Raw genomic sequence first — 15,218 nt, 5'->3', positions numbered from 1 at the left:
GGCGTGGGTGGACGACTGGGCGACGGCGTCGCCGTTGGCGGCGGGGCGGCGCGGCGGCGCGGCCTGAACCAGCCCGCTCGGCCCAGATCTGGGCCCTTCGGGCCCCATCTGGGTTTGGGCGGGCCGGCGGCGGGACGGGCCGGCGGCGTGGCCTCCAGGAGGCGGGAGAGCGGCGTTGACAGCTGGGAGCGGGCGGCGCAGGTGCCGGCTTGCTGCAACATGGCCGGCGGGGCTTTGCGGGTCCGTTGTGGACCTGGCCGGGCCAGGGGTGGCCCGGTGTGCCCTGCTGCCACGTCCGGTCAGCGACCACGACGTCGCCGGGGGCTCGGGCCTCCCGCACGTCGGCGGGGGAGGTGGTTCCCTCCTGCTTGGCTTCGGTGTGGTTCCTCCCGTCGCTTGGCGCTTCTTTCCGGCCTCCTTGGCCTCGTGGTGGTGTTCGCAGCGGGGCGGCGTGGATGTGTCCAAGACCGTGGTGGCGCGTGCTTGCGGGTGGCTTGATGGTTGGATGGCCCCGGTTCGAGTGGGTAGCGGTGCTTGGGGATGTGGGAGAAATCTTTGCCGGTTCTTCCGGCTCCGACGTGGTGACACCTGAGGGTGCCATCATTCCTTCTTGAAGGGCGTCGGCGCTACCCATCACCCGCTCCCCTCCGTATGCCGGGGGAAACCCTAGGACTCGTCCGGGCAGCAGCGCCGCTGGCGTCGCATTCCTTCTTGGAGGTGCTGCTTGGTATGCGGCGGGCCGGTGCCATGGCGTGTGGTGGGACGAAGGTGGAGGGCGCAGCGGTGGCGGATCATTTGTGCTTGCCGAGCTGCCGTTGTTGGCTTTTATTTCTTCTTTTTCCCTTTTGGGCTTGTTGTGCCGTTTGCCCCGGCAGTTACCCTGTGATCGTGTGTCTGGTGCTTTATAATATAAAGCGGGGGGAAACCCTTTTTCGGTAAATAGTTAATTCTTTAATCCAAACTTACAAATCTTTAAATGTATCTGTGGCAGGTGTTTAAGGACAAGAGAGGAAAGGTTGATTTGGTCCTTGATATGGAAGAACAGGCAAGACTTATCTTAAAGAAGTGTAACGGTCTTCCCCTTGCAATATCAACTATAGGTGGATTCCTAGCCACTAGGCCTAAAACTGCTATTGAATGGAGGAAGATGCATTACCGCATTAGTGCTGAGTTGGAGATAAATCCAGAGCTTGGCCCGGACGAGAGCCCGGGGCGTCACCAAGCTGCAGGGCACGGACGAGAGCCCGGACCTCTCTCAGCTGGGAAGCAGCTACAGAGGAGAGGCGTCGCTGAAGATGAAGACCGTCGAGGGCAACCGCCGCCACGGAGGCGTTGGGGCGCGTGGAGTGGGAGAAGAGCGCCGCGTACTCAAAGCAGAGGGCACCACCGGGGCACCCGGCTCGCCATAAACTTCCACAAATCTGGGTTCATCCCGATGCACTGCAGTGATGATCTATTGTCGGCCTTGGCTGGGATCCTGGGCTGCCCTATCTCTTCTTTTCCTCAACCCTACTTAGGACTCCCCCTGTCTCCTCATAAGCTCCCCGTCTCCGCCTATGACCCCCTCATCCGTTCTTTCGACCGTTACCTTTCGGGCTGGCGTGCCCTGCTCCTTTCCTCTGGTGGCCGAATGGTACTTTGTAATGCCGTCCTTAATAACCTCTCTACTTATTTTATGTGCTCCTTTCTGCTTCCCTCTGGTGTGATTGAGATGATCGACCGTAGACGTCGTGCCTTTTTTTGGACTGGCAAGGATACATGCTCTGGCGCTCGATGTCTTGTTGCTTGGGATAATGTGTGTGCAGGTGTGAAGGAGGGTGGCTTCGGGATCCGTGATCTACGACGTCAGAACATGTGCCTGCTCCTCAACTTCGTCCACAAGCTTCACCAACCGGACTGTCCCCCTTGGAAGAGCTGGTTCCTCCGCAGCATCAGGGGGGACATTGGCGACTGTTCTTCGGCCCCTTCCTTCCTCAAGGTCATCGTCCGCCGGGGGCTCCCCACGTACAGGGCCATCACCCGTGTGGCGCTGGGGGACGGGCGCACTACCTCCTTCTGGCATGACCGCTGGTGCCCCGGTGGTGCCCTCTGCTTTGAGTACGCGGCGCTCTTCTCCCACTCCACGCGCCCCAACGCCTCCGTGGCGGCGGTTGCCCTCGACGGTCTTCATCTTCAGCGACGCCTCTCCTCTGTAGCTGCTTCCCAGCTGAGAGAGGTCCGGGCTCTCGTCCGTGCCCTGCAGCTTGGTGACGCCCCGGACCGCCGGTTCATGGCTTGGGGCGAGAACCTGGCGTTCAGCTCACGCGCTGCGTACCGGGTTCTCTCCTCCAACGGAGTGCTCTGCCAGACCTTCATCGACATTTGGTGCTCCAAACTCCCCCGGAAGATCAAGATCTTCGCCTGCTTGCTGGCTCGTGACCGCCTCAGCACGCGTGTGAACCTGTTCGCGAAGAACTGCGCCCCTTCTAGTATGTGTGCCTCCTGCTCCGTGGAGGAGACTGCTGTGCATATTTTCACCTCGTGCGCGCGCGCGGCCTCCACCTGGCGCCGCCTTGGACTGGGCCCATTCGACTCGGTTGGCGGGATTCTCTCCTCGCCCCCGGGTGCTCAGACCTCGCCTCCGCTCTGGAAGGATGGGCTCCTAGTGCTGCTTTGGCAGATCTGGAAAGCCCGGAACAATGCCACGTTCAACGGCGTCGACTGCAACGTTGGCGACATCCTCTCCAGAACTGCGGACGACATCATGCTCTGGAGCCATCGCTACAACGCTCCTGATCGTGCGTTGTTCCTGGAGACGCGTGCTTTTTTTCTTTTGGCTCTGTAACTCTCCCTCCCCCCCTCTTCGGTTTTTTGCTGCTTAGTTGGTAGTTTTTTATCTCTTTGATGAAAAACTCTGTATGACTGCCAAGTCCTTCGAGTAATACAATAACCGGTGGGGCCCTGGCCCCCCGTCATTCTCGAAAAAAAAATCCAGAGCTTAGGACTATAAAGACGGTACTTATGAGGAGCTATGATGGCTTACCCTACCACCTCAAGTCATGTTTCTTGTACATGTCCATATTACCGGAAGACTGCATAATTAAGCGCAAACGTTTGGTGAGGCGATGGATCGCAGAGGGTTATTGCAAGGAGATGCAGGGCATGACAGCAGAAGAAGTGGGTGACAACTACTTTGATGAGCTTTTAGACAGGAGTATGATTCTGCCAGGAGAAGGTGTAAACCATCATAGTGGGAAAATTGATTCTTATCAGCTTCATGATATCATTCGTGAAATATGCATCTCGAAGGCTAAGGAGGAAAATCTTGCTTTCACACTTGAGGAAGGATGTTGTTTGAGTAGTACACAAGGTCCAATACGTCATCTTGCCATTAGTAGCAACTGGAGAAGAGATAAAGATGTGTTTGATAGTATGCTGGACTTGTCGCACGTGCGATCACTGACCGTGTATGGAGAGTGGAGACCGTATTTTGTCTCTAAAAAGATGAGGTTCCTCCGAGTGCTCGACTTGGACGACACATTACGTCTCAGAAATCATCATCTTGACAAAATTGGGCAGCTCCGTCACCTCAGATACCTCTCTATACGAAATTGTGTCTATATTTGGTACCTGCCTAATTCTATTGGGAATTTGAGCCACCTCCAAACACTGGATATCAAAGGCACGCGTATATTAGAACTGCCAACACCTATCACCAAGCTTCGCAAGCTACAGCACCTCCATACAACTGGTCGTTTTATTAGTACAGAAAAGGAGAATGACATGTTTTTTGAGAGTTACTGGATGCATAATGCACATCATGGTCCCTTGTTTTATTGTTCTGGCACCTTGGAGGAAATATATGTAGCTGGAGATATTTGCAATGCCAGGGAAGCATGTGTCTTGCACGGGCCAAGATTTTGCAGTCTCTTTTTGAATCATTTTGGAGTACACAACGTTCAGAACTTGGTCTGAACATGCACGATATATTCAACCTGCACCAGTCTCTTTGGGCGTGTTTGCACAAAGATATGGTTGGTGTTAAAGCTCCAAAAGGGACTGGAAAATTGATGTCCCTGCAAACACTGGGTGTTGTCAATGTTTCAAGGGGGAAGGAAAAGGTCCTAAAGGAGCTCAGTGTCCTCACCCAGCTGCGTAAGCTAGGTGTGACTGGTATCAACAAGGGAAACAGGAAAAAGTTTTGGTCTGCCATTGCTGCTCACAACCAACTTTGTTATTTGACAGTGCTTGGCGATGATATAGATGGTTGTTTGGGTGGCGATTTGTTGCCACCAAAACACCTGGAGAGCCTCAAGTTGGTCGGCCGCCTAGACAGAGTACCGCATTGGATGCACCACCTACAGAGTCTATCAAAGTTGGATCTCAAGTACAGCAATTTGGACGAAGGTGTTGACATACAAACCCTCGGGGATCTACCAAATCTCGCAGTTTTAAGACTGAGCACCTGGGCAACTGAAATGAATCAGCTGGATTTTCTAGGCTCATCTTTCCCGAGCCTCTTGGTGCTGGAGCTTTCTGGGTTAAGAGAGCTCAACTTGTTGACATTTGAAAAAGATGCAATGCCTAAGCTCGAGCTGCTACAAACTGACATATATCTGGGGATGATGGGGCTACAGTTTCTCGGGAACCTCAAGGAAATTCGTATGATTGGTCATGGCATCAGTGAGATGAAGATACACATACAGAACCAATATGTGGAGTATCCAAATCTCAAGAACGTTAGTTTGAAGCTGATGTAGCACCTGACTCTTCCAGTTGACACAAATCTGCTGGATTGGATTGGCAGCATCAGCATGACTGACTCTGTCATCAGTCTGTGGAGCCTTGGCAAGCTGAAGTACCTGCCGGATCTTCATCTTAACATGTCGTGTACTGCTTCATTTCTGGGCTTGGAAGCTCTGGCTCATTTCATCAGAGGACATGGTACCCTGAAAACTACTGGCGCCTCAAAAGCAATCATTTCCTGGGATGACTTGGAACCTCTCCGCCTTCTCCGGAGATTTGAATGCTTGCCGCACAGGTGCGTCAAATTTTCCCAAATTCCTAAGTGGGTTAAAGAACTTGGTAACCCATGCATTTTGAAGATGCAGTGATGGAACTGCAGATGAGTTGTGTTGATACTCTCAGATGGTTGCCTATCCTCACTGGTCGTCTGTCGCTGTATATATGTGCGGTGGGCACCCGGTGAAAGGATCGTTTTTTACACGACGGACGAGTTCTCAGTTCTCAAGTACTTCAAGTTGAGGTACACGAGTGGTATAACGTGGCTAAAATTTGAGGCGGGTGCAATGCCTAATCTACTGAAGCTCAAGCTAGGTTTCAATACCATGCCCCAAATGGACCAATACTCAGTTGGAGACTTTGGAACCTTGTTGGCCCTTTTGTTTATTTGGTTAATAAGATGGCCGTATGCATCACTCTGATGCAGAGGCTGGGGAGTCCCCCCTTTTCGAAAAGAAAAATGAACCAATACCAACTTATGCGAATCGACCGTATGCCAGGCCTTAAAGAGATATCTCTGTAAAATTTAGGGGTGTAGCTGCTCTTATAGAGTATGCCGTGAAGACCGTCATTTGTAATCGTCTGAGAAATCCTACAGTCCACGCATTTTGTGACTTCTACTTCCTATGGTGATGAAAGCACAAAACAGAGCCTTCCCACCAACTCGGCTCTCGAGTAGTGAATGGCCACTGCAATGCCAATGGAGACTCCAACTAGCCACGTCACCACAGCCTTCTCGCACTGCGAAAGTGTCTCGATGGAGGGTGTCGCAGCTGCCGGGGACGCGGATATGGAGACGCTCCACCACCTTCCCAAGTCGGAATGCGTCTGCGTCGATGTGGACGGCTGCGCCCACATTGGCTGCCACCTCGCCATCTCGTTCATGGTGCAGGTCATCTTTGCCGCATCCACCTTCCAGGTCGCCGATCTCATCAACCTCTTCCAGGTCTGCCTCTTCCTCTCCTTCTCTGTCGCCATAATTTCTTCATATCAGACGTTTATTATGCTTGCTGGGATATGTGTATTGCTCAGACATTTCAATGCTACATTTGAGCCAAATGGGATATGTTGTGGAACACACACCTAATCAGAGAAGAGTCGAAGGTGAGAGAAGGGGAAGACACTGGAATTTCTGGTCGGGGCAACCTCATCCATTCATCCTCGGTACAGATATTTATAGAGTTTACACATAAGACCTCTAGCTTTCCTATTATACAACAAGAGTACCGACACTCCCCCTCAAGATGGGGCGAAGATGTCAATAAGCCCCATCTTGTTACAAATCCTCATAAATGATACAACACCTATCCCTTTTGTTAATACATCTGCAAGCTGATCTACTGACCTAACATAACTAATTTGGAATAACCTTTCATCTAATTTCTCCCGGATAAAGTGCCTATCTATCTCAATATGTTTAGTTCTATCATGATAAACAGGGTTGTTCACTATGTTAATTGTGGCCTGATTATCACAATATACCTGAATAGGTGCACCACTGCACAACTGCAACTCCGTTAGCAATGTTTTTAGCCACATCAGTTCACACAACCCTGAAGCCATTGACCTAAACTCCGCTTCCGCTGTCGAGCGAGCTACCACACTCTGCTTCTTACTTCTCCAACTAACCAAATTTCCTCCGACAAACATGCAGTAGCCTGAAGTTGAACGCCTATCATCTAAGCATCCAGCCCAGTCTGCATCTGTGTACCCCTCGATTCTCAGATGTCCATGATTAGTGAACAGGATTCCCTTCCCAGGACAACTCTTTAAGTATCTTAGAATTCTATTCGCAACATCTAAGTGGCTAGTTCTAGGGACATGCATGTATCTGCTTACAATACTAACAGCATATGCTATATCTGGTCTCGTATGTGACAGATAGATTAACCGCCCAACTAGCCTTTGGTATTGGTACCTATCAACGGGATCACCAGCATATGTAGAGATCCGATGATTCTGTTCTATTGGTGTGACTGCAGGTTTGCATCCTAACATCCCTGTCTCCTCAAGTAAATCAAGCACATATTTTCTTTGTGAGAGATAAATACCTTTTGGGCCATATGCAACTTCGATTCCCAAGAAGTAGTGGAGATATCCCATATCCTTGACTTCAAACGACTTTGCTAACATCTTCTTCAACTGAGATATCTCCACCTCATTGTTACCTGTAATCACAATGTCATCTACATAAACAAGAAGTATAGTAATGTAACTGCGCTGGCATTTAAAGAATAGGGTATGATCTACATTGCTTTGCCGATAACCCATGGAACATATTTCCTTTCGAAACCTTCCGAACCATGCCCTAGGAGACTGTTTTAGTCCATACAGAGACTTTGTTAACCGACACACTTTACCCTCTGTTTCCCGGCTTCTAAACCCAGGAGGAATTTCCATATAAACCTCCTCTTGCAGATCTCCATGGAGAAAAGCATTTTTAACATCCATCTGGAACAATTTCCACTTCTGATTTGCAGCTATCGAGATTAAAGTCCTGATAGTACTCAATTTCACCACCGGAGCAAACGTTTCATCATAATCCACTCCGTAAGTTTGACTATACCCTTTTGCAACTAGCCTAGCCTTATATCTTTCCACGTTACCATCTGGAGTTTGTTTAACTGTAAATACCCATTTACAACCCACAACTTTCTTATCTACAGGGAGAGAAGTAAGTACCCATGTTTGGTTCTTATCAAGTGCTGCCATTTCCTCTAACATTGCCGCCCTCCATTCTGGGTATTGCTTCGCTTCCTGCCAGTCACGTGGTATAGGTAAAGTTGAATGCAAGGAAGCTATAAATGACTTATACAAAGGCCCAATAGAACTGTATGTAACATAATTAGAGACATCATATGGGGCTAATTTAGAGGGCAATTTTCCAGCAATAGTGTGAGGCTGCTTTCTAAGGGCAATGGGAACATTTAAGTCATCATAAGCAAGAGGAGGTATACCATCGCTTGTGGAGACTGGTAGTGGAGTATGAGATGAAGCTGATGGTTGTGAACTGGAATCATGCCCGTCAGATTGAACTTGAGCTTCTGAATCATCCTCCGCTAGACTAATTTCCTCCCCCTGCACATGTTCTTCCTCAGTTTGATGTCTCCGCGTATACACCCGCAGATATTGTTCTTCATTCGGTCTTGCCCACCGCATAACTTCAGTTGATGTATTTTGTCTCTCCCCTTGCATAGTTCGCCCTGGTTCTCCTTCTATAAGATCCACATCTATACTATCATTTCTGTCTTCCAATGGTATTACTCCAACCACCATTTCTCTTGATGGTGTAGAATTTCTCTCTTCTCCTTCTTTTTCTCCCCCTGTCCTGTTGTCCAGATCTGAAACATCACTAGAAAACAGATCAGGAAAGACATCGATTAAATCATCAGGTTCCCCATAAAATGGTACTTGTTCCCTGAAGATTACATCCATGCTCACAAACATTCATTTTTATGATGGACACCAACACTTATAGCCTTTCTGCTTCCCAGAATACCCCACAAACACACACTTCACAGCCCTTGGATCTAACTTTCCAACAGATGGCCTGTAATCTTTCACAAAACACACACACCCGAACACCTTTGGTGGAACCACATATGTAGTCCTACCTGTCAGACACTCTATTGGAGTTTTGTAACCAAGAACTCTAGATGGCATTCTCTTCATCAAGTATGCGGCAGTCATTACTGCCTCACTCCACAGAAATTTTGGAACATTCATGGCCATCATGATACACCGTGTAATCTCTAAGAGATGCCTATTTTTTCTCTCAGCCAAGCCATTCTGTTCAGAGGTACCAGGACAAGTAGTTTGATGAATAATTCCAAAGCTTGATAAATATTCGTCAAACTCCTTATTCACATATTCCGTGCCATTATCAGTACGGAGTACTTTCACGCATGCATTATATTGGGTCATGATTAAATTATGAAAATCCCTAAAACATTCAAATACATCACTCTTGTTTTTCAACACATAGACCCAAGTAGTCCTAGTGCAGCAGTCAATGAATGTGACAAAAGAGCGATATCCATTAAGAGATAATACTCCGCTAGGACCCCATACATCCGAGTGGATGGTCTGAAGCGGTACAGTACTCCTATTATCAGAAGATACATAAGTACTCCTAGTCTGTTTCCCATAGTGGCACGCATCACATACTAGATTCTATTTGCTAATTTTATTATACAGGTTTGGATAAAGCTGACCCAAAATGACAAAAGACATATGTCCTAGCCTGCGATGATGAAGAAGAAATTTCTCCAGTGGAGAGTGAGACAACACAGCAGCAACAGTAGGTGACATGTTATCATCTAAGTAGTACATGCCATCACGCATGCTCCCTGTCCCAAGCCTTCTTCCAGTCCCAAGTTCCTGAAATAAGCACCATGATGGGAAGAAGATAGCAACACAATTAAGCTCGTTTGTAATGCAACTAATGGATAGCAGATTAATTGGGAACGAGGGAACATATAGAACATATGAAAGATGCATATTAGATCCACACTTGACTGTTCCTGACCCCAGAACAGTTTGAGAGGAGCCATCAGCCAATTTGACACTTTACCTTTTTAAATCAGGAGCATAGTCAATAAAATTTCTATAAGAACCAGCCATATGTCTAGAAGCCCCAGAGTCAATTAACCATGGTATATAAGCAACTTCATAATTCATAGTGCAAGAATTTTTACCAGCAAAGTTGGCAGATGCAGCAGAAGTGGATGCAGTAGAAGCCTCGATAGATTGCTTATCCTCCAAACACATTCCCTTAAATTTGCTCCACCTCTCCCAGTCATCGACTGACATCTCCACTTTCATAGTTTGTGGGGCTTCTTCAATAACTGATGAGATGTTTGCCCTGCCTGTAGGTCGCACACCACGCCCCCGGTTACCTCCACGTCCATCAAATACACATCCACGACCCCTGCCACGCCACTCTTGTCCTCTACCCCGGCCTGCTCCAACTAATTCAGGACAAGAGACTCGCAAGTGTCCTGGCTGGCCACATTCAAAACATTTCTTCTCATATATACTTGCTCCTGATCTTTGAAAATTTGCCCCTTCTGTAGCAAGGAAGGCTGAGCGCCTCTGTGCGACGCCCTGTGTAGACGATCCTGTAGCCTCCAGCTTCAACCGAGTTTCCTCACTAATAATTGCAGATATTGCTTGCTCCAGGTTAGGTAGTTTCCCACTACCATACAATGCAGCCCTTCTGTTTTCAAACTTAGAATTAAGTCCATTTAGAAAATCCCTAACATGCCTCCTCTCGGTCCATTTATTGTATTTTTCAATGCACTTGCCACACTCCATCTCAATTGGATCATAATAATCCAAATCGCTCCAAAGTCGTTTCAGCTCAGAAACATAGTCAACCACTGTCTTCTCGCCTTGACTCAGGTCCTGCAACTCCTTCTGAATCTTGCAAGCAAGCATTTCATTTCCTACTCCTGAGAATGTCCCGTTCAATAATCTCCAGATTTCATAAGCTTCTTTAATCCTTTCGATTTGCTTAGCGATCTGAGGTGATACTGAGCTCAATAACCAGGCCCTCACAAGTGCATTTGTCGCCTTCCACTTCTGGCCTTCTTTGGAACTCTCATCTGCAGGCTTCTCCACCATGCCTAAAATATAACCTTCAAGCTTCCTAAAGACCAAAATGGTCTCTGTATGCTCTGCCCAACTCACATAACTCTCAGGCCCTTCTAATTTTACATGGGGCATTTGCAAAGGATGCACCTCTTCTTTTATCTCCACTTATGATCTTGAGTTCCCTGCTTGCTTGTTAATTGCATCAAACAACACCCAATACTTCTCATCCATCGCCTGCAAAACAGCAGCAAGCTCCCCCGCTGTGACTCCTGCTAGGGCATTTTCATTGCCTGCCATACCTTCAGTTCCTCCACACCCAGCACGCACACCTCAGACTGAGTACCCAAATGCCTGACCTGTTCAGCTCCAGCAACGAAGGGAATGCTCAAATCGAGTCACCGCAGCGGTTGAACCTCGTTGCCTGTTGACGTCCGACGCGCCCTTGCTGACCAGCGCTGCGCCTCAACTGCCGCCAGTCACACTCCTCCACCACAGCCGACCAACCCAGCCCCGATTCAGCTCTCCACCACCGCAAATTAGGCCCCCAAGCCACCCTGCTCTGATGCCATGTTGACACACACCTAATCAGAGAGGAGTCGAAGGTGAGAGAAGGGAAAGACACTAGAATTTCTGGTCGGGGCAACCTCATCCATTCATCCTCAGTACAAATATTTACAGAGCTTCACTTTTACACATAAGACCTCTAGCTTTCCTATTATACAACAAGAGTACCGACGGATAGAACCCTATCATATGACTTCAGCAAAAAATATTTAATTTCAATGCTTTTACAAAATAGTGATAATCATTACGTTTGTGTTGAGTATATGGTACTCGATAAGTTGGTAAGGTTTTCGAAGGGCTCTAGGATATGTTTTAGTTATTTGGAGATACCTACTAGGGTGCAACAACCACTTAGGTTCAAGAATCAAGATTCATTCCTAATCCTAACTCAGTTTGACGTAGACGTGGAAATAAACCTACACTCTCAAAACTCATGGCAAAGTTTTTCAAGCTAAAACAGTTTGAACAATGTTCTTATATTATGGGACGGAGGGAGTAGTACTTAGATGGGGCGGGGGGGGGGATTTTTTAGTTAAATAGTCATCAACGTGTGCATATGTACAAGCTAGAAATTTGAGACGGGGCCTTAATTAAATCGTTGCCTTTCCATACTCTTATTTGGAATTTGTATTTTGATTGTTCCGACTTCGCTGCAGATGACTTGTGTGTCTACCATATGATGATAATTGTTGTCGAGTTGCAACTAGCCAGCGCTGCTCAAATATGCTGGACAAGATAAGGGATGAGGAACAGGAACCTGAGCTGGCTTCCCTCGGATCCACCGAGAGGAAGCGGAGGTTCCATGACCTGCAGGACGCGCTTCTAAGGGCATTCAGTGTGGACAATGATGAGTTTCGCAGCTCTGCCCTGATGAGATGAAAACCTTGGCCCCATTATTCCATACTCAAGACTTAAGAGATCTCAGCGAAATTTGGGGGTCTAACTGCTGGTCTGGATTATGGATCAAGGACAGGCGTTAGTAATCATCCAAGAAATCCTACGATCAACACGCAATTGGTGGGTCATGATTCCAGTGTTGATAGGAAGCAGAACACGGAAACAGCAATCGAATGACAATCTGAAGGATGAATACGACTAGAGATTGGAGAGACCAGCTGATAAAAGGTACCAACGACAGTTGCAAAAACCAGGAAATAGATACGCCCTACTGTACTTCGACTTAACCTGTGTCAGGACCCCGACTCGATGTCACATCGATCTAGCTGGTAACACCTCATATCACTTTGCGGCCTCACGCACGGTATCCCCACGGGTGTCGTCTTACCTTTTCCCGGGACCGTTTGCGCCTTTTGGCTCGCGTATATGAAAGTGTCGCTTGCATCCATATGATAAAGAGCCCGGGCTGACATGACTAGTCGTAAACCCAAAGTGGCACAGACTTACAGGGACAGGCATCCATGACCCAGCTTCGAACGTGTCGGTCATCAGCAAGTGGGTCCGGGCTGTAGCACTGGGCTAGCAGGACTCCGGTAAACCGGGCTGTAGCGGGCTAACAGGACTCCGGTACTCAAAGCGTGACATTTCCCCGAAGGGACAGACACAGGAACGAAGAAGGACACATGCCGGCCAGCCTAAGTGTTCCAGAGCAGTAGCAAGCTACCATGGCTCAGCGGTAACACTAGGAGACATTTCCCGGTAAGAGAGGCTACTAAAGATAAACAACTAGATAGTCAGATCCCACACATACCAAGCATTTCAATCATACACACAATATGCTCGATATGTGCAAATACAACGAAGCATCACAACATGACTCTATGACACAAGTACTTTATTTAAGGCTCAGTGAGCCATACATAACATACACACAAAGGTACGGGTCTCACGACCCAACATACAAGTCATACAATCATACAAGCCAGCAGCGGAAGTAACTTGTCTGAGTACAGACAACTAGTAAAATAAAAGAGGCTTGGAAAGCCTCTGGCTATACTATGTGGTCCTTCACAAGCTACCACCTGGGTCTTTAGCCTACTCGTTGATGTCAACGTCTACATAGAACCCATCAGAAGGGGTTGCAGCGTCTTCTGTAAAAATGTAGATTATAGCAACATGAGTACAAAGGTACTCAGCAAGACTTACATCAGATCCTACATACATGCATAGTATCAACAAGGGTTGGTGGAGTTATTGCAGCAAGCCAGCTTTGACTCTTGGCTAGGCTATCCTACGATACTTCAACTTGAAATAGTTTTGCGCACACGAGTCCACTATTCACCACTTCAATACACTACCGAGGATCCACCTCCGTCCTCCTACGGAGGAGCCATCCTCGGCACTCACACTTATCTTGAGGCTTTTAGTAGTTTCCATTTACTTGTCTATGAACTGTATAGGCAACCAAGTAGTCCTTTACCGCGGACGCGGCTATTCGAATAGATCATGTTAACCCTGCAGGGGGTACTTCTTCATACACGCTCTCACCACTTACCGTCGTTTACACGACATGTACTCGGCAACCTTCAAGCGGAAGCCCAACGTGGGTGTCGGCCACGACCTACCTAATCACCTAAGCCTCCAGTCCAGGTTTATCGCCTATTCAGGTTCCATCCGGAGGGAGTCCGGCCGAGGTTTCCCATACGGCCCCGAACGATGTGAATAGGGTTCCCGAGATACCTAACGGGTATTCGGTACACCCGGCCACGTACCTACCGCATCACAGCCCACCCCTACGGTCAGCGCTGTCCACGGCCTCCAGTAGGCTACAAACACCAGAAACTACTTGCAACTCCTGGACGGAGAACTAGGGTGAATAAGAAGTCGAGAGGGTCCATTGGTTTCGGGCCCAATGCATGGTAGTAGCTGATTCTTAAATCACACATACAGATCTCAGTGCTTAAGGTCGGCTTCAATGAAACAACCCACCATGTACTCCTACATGGCCTCTCATCGATACCTTTACCAAATCGTGTTCACCACACCACTCTCATTACCGACATAATCATTTCACTCTAGCCCATCACCCAGATGAACCAGACCTGACACGACTCTAAGCATAGCAGGCATAGCAAGGTAGGAACAACACATACATATGTCTCAATCAACTCCTACACATGCTAGTGGGTTTCATCTAGTTACTGTGGCAATGACAGGTCATGCAGAGGAAATGGGTTCAACTACCGTAGCACACAGTAGTTTGAATCGCGTTGTCTTAATGCAGTAAAAGAGAGCAGGAGCGAGAACATGGGATTGTATCGATATGATCAAATGGTTGGTTGCTTGCCTGATGGTTCGATGCACGGATACGGTTCTTCGTTAGGGTAGTCACGGTACTCCTCGGGGACAGATCCTGTCGTAAAGAATAACGATACACAGGCATCACCAAACAATGTGCAACAATATGATGCATGCACGAAACATGGCAATATGAGTGTGTTGGGCTAATGCAACTAAAGCCAGAAGGGTTTGAACAAATTTGAATCAAAGATTCAAATTTCAATTTCAAATATGGCCTTTTAAAGTGCTTTTCCTTGTTCTGATTAAAACATCCATTTAACTTGTTGGATCATGCATGAAAATAGTACAGATGGATAGATTGGATTTTTCTGATCATTTTTCATATATAATTTGTCCAATTTGGAGTTACAGAATAAAAGTTATGAATTTTTGAAGTTTAATTAATATTCTGGAATTTCCTGATTTAATTTAAATCCAGAAATATCATTTACTGCGTCAGCCTGACGTCACAGTGACATCAGCAGGTCAACAGGGCTGGCTCGGGTCAAACCTGACGTGTGGGGTCCACACGTCAGTGACACAGGGGCTAATCCCGTGTTGACCCGGGCTGGTTAGCTTTGACTAAGCCCTGGGGCCCACTTGTCAGCGTCAGTAGGTGGTGGTTTAGTGGCTAATTAACTAGGCCATGTCAGCTCGCCGGAGTTCTGGCCGGCGGCGACCATCAGTGCGGCGGCGATAGTGGTTTTGGTCGTTTCGGCCACCAAATGAACCGCGGAGGCCACCGGAGTGAAGCTGAGGACGACCCGCGGCTCTTGGCGGAGTTCGTTGGGGTCGGGGTGGCCGGAGTCGACGGCGGCGAG

The 15,218-nt window shown here is 48.0% G+C and overlaps 1 pseudogene; it reads left to right on the top strand.

The window, feature by feature from the left end:
- The window catches only part of LOC119332808, a 19,572-nt pseudogene extending 7,533 nt beyond the window's left edge, over positions 1-12,039 (top strand).
- Positions 12,040-15,218: the final 3,179 nt, after the last annotated feature.

This window comes from Triticum dicoccoides, chromosome 7A (assembly GCF_002162155.2).
Source record: "Triticum dicoccoides isolate Atlit2015 ecotype Zavitan chromosome 7A, WEW_v2.0, whole genome shotgun sequence".
Classification (NCBI taxonomy): Eukaryota; Viridiplantae; Streptophyta; class Magnoliopsida; order Poales; family Poaceae; genus Triticum; species Triticum dicoccoides.
The sequence above is the reverse complement of the archived record's forward strand: the minus strand, read 5'-3'. Positions and strand labels throughout refer to the sequence as shown.